Source organism: Podarcis liolepis (genome assembly GCF_965112155.1).
Source record: "Podarcis liolepis genome assembly, chromosome: 6".
In the NCBI taxonomy this organism is placed as follows: Eukaryota; Metazoa; Chordata; class Lepidosauria; order Squamata; family Lacertidae; genus Podarcis; species Podarcis liolepis.
In genome coordinates this window covers 31,116,197-31,122,196 of record NC_139559.1, presented here as the reverse complement: position 1 = coordinate 31,122,196, position 6,000 = coordinate 31,116,197, and the positions used below count along the sequence as shown (strand labels likewise).

The window sequence follows — 6,000 nt, the reverse complement described above, 5'->3', positions numbered from 1 at the left end:
TGGCAGTGTGCAAAAAATCCACAGGGCTATGGACACTTCATTAAAAAAACCAGTAGCTGTTGTATTTTTGTGAATCTCATATAATAAGATACTGGGAAGGGGCAGGGGGTGGATCACAAGCTTTTCCAAAAGTAGGCATATCTATATCTGTATCTATATCTGTATCTCAGATGCAGCATTTGATAAGGAAAATTCTCCAAAAGATCTGAACAATAATTGTGAAGCAGACATTTAGACACTTCTTCTAGTTACTCAGATGCTAGTGTCACAGATGTTACAAAAGGAGCAGAATGTAAAACAAATGTTACTGGTTTCTTTTGATCTACAGTTTCACCTCATTTCCTATTTATCAGCACACGGACAGCAGCACTTGGATTTCATCCCCTGGAATTTTTTAATACTTAAATGAAAGATCTAGCATGGTGCCTTTTGTTAAGCTGACTTCCAAAATTATGTCGTCTTCTTTACATGACCATGATATTATTTGCTCCAGTGATCTTCTAAGAATGGAACCAGTTACCATTTTTGATGGGATCTCTAAAAACAGAAAAAGGGACATGGGTGGGCTGTGGGCCACCTAGGACTTGCCGATCAGAAGGTTGCCGATCAGAGCCTAGGACTTGCTGATCAGAAGGTTGGCAGTTCAAATCCCCGCGACAGGGTGAGCTCCCGTTGCTCGGTCCCTGTTCCTGCCAACCTAGCAGTTCGAAAGCACATTAAAGTGCAAGTGGATAAATAGGTACCGCTCTGGTGGGAAGGTAAACGGCGTTTCTGTGTGCTGCTCTGGTTCGCCAGAAGCGGCTTAGTCATGCTGGGCACATGACCCAGAAGCTGTACGCTGGCTCCCTCGGCCAATAAAGTGAGATGAGCGCCGCAACCCCAGAGTCGGTCACGACTGGACCTAACTGGACTGGACTGGATTGGACAGGGGTCCCTTTACCTTTACCTAAGAATAGAAAGAGTAAACGATACAGGCCACGTAAACAATAGCTTGGGTTTCTACAGTGGAAGCACAGTGTTTCTTAAACATGCAGAAAATATATGAAATTTTCCTTATTTGAACCCAGGTATGATTGTGGATTGCAACTGATAAAGGATGTAAGGTGCCATATGTTAAAAAAAATCAGTAAAATTCATATTATAAAATGAATGTGCAGGAGATAGTGAAGGAAGGCATTAGATAAGAACAATTGCAGGACAAAGTATTTTGTAACTCAGTTCATCATTTATTCAGGAAATTTGAGTACAATGTCTGGAGAAATAAGGAAGATGACATGCTTGGTAAATCTGTCCAGAACAAGAACTGAGAGAAAGTAAAGGAAATAAGTGTGATAATATGAAGATGGATTTAGAAGAACTATAACAGGCAAATGTAAGTACAGAACAGAATGTGTTTAGAAATAAGTAGTGCAGTGTACCTTCTTGATGACAACAGCTGTAAATGGCGGGAAAAGGAATCTATTGCAATATACCAATTCCTCAGCTTACCTCATAGAAGTAACTGAGAAAATGGAAGTCTGAAGATGTAAACTAGAAAACTTAACTTCTAACACGGAACTATAACATTTTAGTCAAATGTTTGCAAACTTTAGTATTTTGAGATTTCCTTACTACAGTTTCTATCAGTGTAGCAGACGTATTTATTTCCCAAAAGGGTAACAGCATGCTTCTATGACTTTGGAAAAGTTGCAGCTTTGTTTGGTACTTTGGTCTATTCTTAATTTGATTGAGGACTGATTTATATGACCAAATGGACATATTCAGAATGTTGGTTGAACGGATCTATGCAGAAGGACCAGCTTGACCAGATAAGTGGGCAACTCCCTAGTTAGCATGGGTATGATCATCTACTCCCAGATGATAGTGGTACTCCAGTTGGAGGTCTTACAGAGTTGTTGTTTTTTAAAAAATATAATTTGTATTTAATTTTGCAGCAAGAAATCAACTTCTCACCTAGAACGTCCTTTTTCGGTGTATGTCTCCATAGGCATACTGTGTAACATATTCATACTGGGGAAGGGCTTCTAGCTTAGTAGCAGGGAAACTGCTTTGCATACAGCTCCCTGGTTCAGTCCCCAGAATCTTCAGTAAGAATGAAAAAAACCATCCAAAACCCTGAGGAGCCACTTCCAGTCAGTGTAGAATATACTGATCTAGATGGACCAATGTTCTGACTTGGTGTAAGGCAGCTTCTTATATTGAACCCTTCACTGTCTTTATACAACTTGTCTAAACACCTCATATCTTACCCATTCCTTTGACCCTCAGAATAATGCATCTCTCCAAAAGGAGAGATTTTGGAATATTGGTGGTTTAAGGTGACTTGTCCATATAAGATAGGACGGGGAATCACATTACAGTATTGTGTCCCTGACTGACCATTCTCCTCATCTGCATACTATGGTGAGTCAGCTTCTGACCATCTATTCTAGCAAAGCAGCTCTGAATGCTGGTAGGATGTTGTTGCGTTCAGGTCATGCTTGGGCTTCCCACAGGCATCTGGCTGGCCATTGTGAGAACAGGATGCTGGGCCTGGTGAGTCATGTATGTTCATCTATATAGGCTATACATTTGCTGTATCTCTATTAGAACTGCAGCAATCCATTCCTTCTACAGCTGGGTCATCAAAAATAGGCGGCAGCAGCACCTTAAGCAAGTATCGGAAATTGAATCAGAAACTTAGTTCATACAAAACTTGGGCCCTACCACCAAGTTTAGCATATGGGGAAGCACTTGGTGTGATTGCTTTGTGCCATGCCGCTCATCTGCTAAGTCCATCCACTTCTGCTATGCCACAACAAAGCTGCACTGAGCTGTCCCTGTGGTAAATGTGGGTGAATTTGGGCACTAGGCAGATTGTGAAGTAATTCCATGACTGAATCGGCGTACAGATGTTTGGCAAGGATCTACTCTGCTCATGCTGTATCAGCTTGTTCATATTTTCCAAAGAGTAACACCCTACTCACCAGCCTACATATGGGGGAAAGAAAATAACACAACTGGCAGAAGGCAAGAGGTCTTATTTCAATGTTTCTTTTCCAGGAATGTTCCATAGGTGCACCATTCAACCGGCGGATCAACTGCGCACATTAGCCTGGAACCAATAAAATAACATTAAAACCAGTTAGCAAAAGAAAGGTCTTCAGAATGTGTTTGATTAACTCCCACTGCAGCCATTACTCAACAGATTTTTTTTTGAGGGGGAGGAGAGGAAAGCTACGCTAAGGAATAGCTCGTCTAGATTGGCGCTACCCCACATCTCTTAGAACAAGGAAAGTTGGCATCCTTCCCCTCACCCCAGTATTGTGCCCATTTCTCCTTCCCACACGCGACAAAAAAAGACCTGCATCGTCCTGCTCGGAGGTTGCACATTCCACCTCCAGACACTGTGCTTTAAATGCAGGAAATCTCACATCCGGGACATGAAAAGCGAGCAAAGACGTGGAATGCAAAGGGGGAGAGGTTCTCCCCCGCTTCTCCTCCCCTCCCTTCTTCTCCTCCGCTTTTAATGCTGGCTGAAGTAAGTAAAAAACCCCTTGATTGGAGGATACGGGAGTGGGGGGCGAAATCCTTCTCTCCTCTGCTAGCCTTTGGAAAGTTGCAGCTACAGTTGCGTTGGGCAACCGAGCTGGAGAGCTGGAAGGGGGCGGGAGGCAGGGCAGAGAAGGACCGGGGCTGCAGATCCGGGAGGCAAAAGGAATTGCGGGGAGGGTGCGGGGGGGGGGAATGCTCGGTCCTAGCCACAGCCAATCCCGGCAGCGATCACATCAATGCAAATAGGAGCACAATGGAGCTAGCAATAAGCGCGCTGCAGCCAAGCTTGGAGCGGGCTGCGCTTGGCTGACGGGCCGCCTCTCCAATGGCAGGCGCCGGGGGGCTGCGGGTGGCCAGTGGCTGCAGCGCGGGGGCGTGCCGGGGCCAGGCTAGGCTGTCCTTGCAGGGTGTCTGGGCTAAACTTCACCAAATAATAGCTGTTTGTATTTTGGCTGCTGCAGGAGCCATTTTAGGTAAGTTGGGCTCTGAACTTTTTATTGGCGCGCCGTGCGCGAGTGAGGGGTGCGCGGGGTGCGCAAGGCGGCCCGGGGCCAGCCTATGAATGAACTCTGCGCTCGCCGGGCAGGGCAGGCGGCAGGGGCCAAGGAGCCGGCGGCTGGTCAGGCGGCCCGGGCTCGGCCGGCGGGCGGGCGGGGAGGGAGGGGGGTCTTGCCAAGCGCTTAGTTTCTCCTCTCAGACACTGTCATGGCGTTGGTGAGGCTCTGTCCTTGGGAAGCAGAGCTGGGCGCCGGGGGAGGGGGTGCTGCGTGTGATGGTGCCCTTGCGCAGAGTTGCAAGGAGGGAGAGGATGCCCATGTGGAGCCGAGCAGGGATGCCCCGCAGGTTCCCCTTGCAGCGCAAACCTTCCCCCTTAAAGCGCAAGGCTCGGGGAGGAGAGCAAGCGGGGGATGGGGGAGGGAGGGAAGATGATCTGCAGCTCCTCCCTCTCCCCCTGTGTGCAGGCAGGCTGTGGGGCTGCCGCCGCTGACCCTCTCACCCCCAGAAGTTCTCTGCGCCTGCCCACTGTTTTGCATGGGTGGCGATCGGGAGGATGCGCCGTCCAACCCCAGCTGCGACTCCCCTTGGGTCTAGTCCCACGCACTGCAGTTTGCTTTCTCTCCCCCCCCCCAGCCCTCCCTCCGAGGCGCTCACGCACAGAAACGCGCGCACACACACACAACGCACAGTCCAGCCCACCTGCCTCTTTTGCAGATCCATCCACAATACGGCCATGAGTCATGTGCATTCCTGCAACCATGACCAAGTTTGGTGCAATTCCGGGGCTAGGGAGAGATTAGCATCGAAGGAGAGTTGGAAACTCAATCCATCTCTCTCTACTCCTCCTTTCATTGTTTTGCGTCCGTGTTGCCACCTTCCGAATTATGCCGCCGGGAGGTAGTGATGTTTTGTAGAGGGCTTGTAAATATTTGCAGATTAAAAAGCAAATCGGGAGGCCCTGAATTCCTAGGGTGAAAGAGCAACTCCCCATCTTGTTTGATTTTGTGACCGCCACAGCGCTGTATGTTTTGAGCTATGAGACGTGTTCGGTAAGCATTCCAGAGTTTACAAAAATGGTACACAGTAAGCCTGCATGGCTGTGTGTTTGTGTGTCTGTCTTGGAGGGGGAGACTTGGAACCTGCAAACTGTGTACACTATCCCTGTGGACTAGTGACTTAAAAAGTGTACGTGTAGTACAGGGTGATGCATACTGAAATGGGACTTATCATTGAGAGAAGTGTTTTCCAATAACCTGGGATTCCACATGGAGTATGAAGTTTACATACTAAAGAATGGTTATAGACCTGGTCTGCTACCAGTACGTGGTAAAAAACACCGCAGATAAGAAGCATCTCTGCTGTGGTATACTGGCGTTCGTTAGATTGATACTATACAAGCTGTGATTTTGATGACATTTTTGTACTTCCCCCACTATTGTAGCAAAATGTCAATTCATTGCCAGTCTCCTAACACTGCAACCAGCAAAACAACTCATTAATTTCAAATCTGGAATATCATCACCCACAGCTTCTTGACCTAGGGCAAGCAAGGGCGTCTTCTAACCCTGAAGTGGAATAGAAAACACAAATGAAATCTGCTAATGAAAGCAATTAATGAGCAAGGCTTTCTGTGCTGTAAAAGCGGCAACTATCGTTGCTGCCAGCTGATCCGTTCCTTCTCTTTTGCTGTGTGCAGAGCAGACACAGATCTTTTGTGACTTTGCAGTGGTAGTCGCAATAGAAGAGGCATGGCAAGTCACATTAGAGTCACTTCTCATTCACTCTGTTGTCGCTGTCTCCCTGTGAACTTGTAGTCTCATTACGCAGCCTTAATCCTCATCATTTTGATCACTTCTTGGGGGAATTCTTTATGTCTTGTACCAATGACTTTTTACTGGTAATCGGAATGGATTTCTTCGTATTGATCAATAAGCTTCTCGGTCTAAATGCTATAAGAAGTCAAAGGGA

At 47.0% G+C, this 6,000-nt stretch overlaps 1 protein-coding gene and 1 long non-coding RNA gene across 9 annotated transcripts in view; one reads left to right on the top strand and one right to left on the bottom strand.

The window, feature by feature from the left end:
* Positions 1-1,219: 1,219 nt before the first annotated feature.
* Positions 1,220-3,473, bottom strand: LOC310709191. The gene is made up of 3 exons (XR_014527406.1): positions 3,344-3,473; positions 2,967-3,094; positions 1,220-1,303 (listed from the first exon to the last, which is right to left on the bottom strand). It is a non-coding gene; the product is annotated as an uncharacterized lncRNA (long non-coding RNA).
* CHD6 (chromodomain helicase DNA binding protein 6) overlaps positions 3,442-6,000 on the top strand; it is a 113,591-nt gene continuing 111,032 nt past the window's right edge. For 6 of the 8 annotated variants that reach the window (XM_083508354.1, XM_083508353.1, XM_083508350.1 and 3 more), the window contains exon 1: positions 3,903-4,007. The gene's annotated coding sequence lies outside the window, so the exon portion shown is untranslated. Of the gene's footprint in view, positions 3,521-3,902; positions 4,008-4,792; positions 5,082-6,000 lie in introns of those variants that run through there. The other 2 variants (XM_083508355.1, XM_083508351.1) reach the window with 2 other exon arrangements.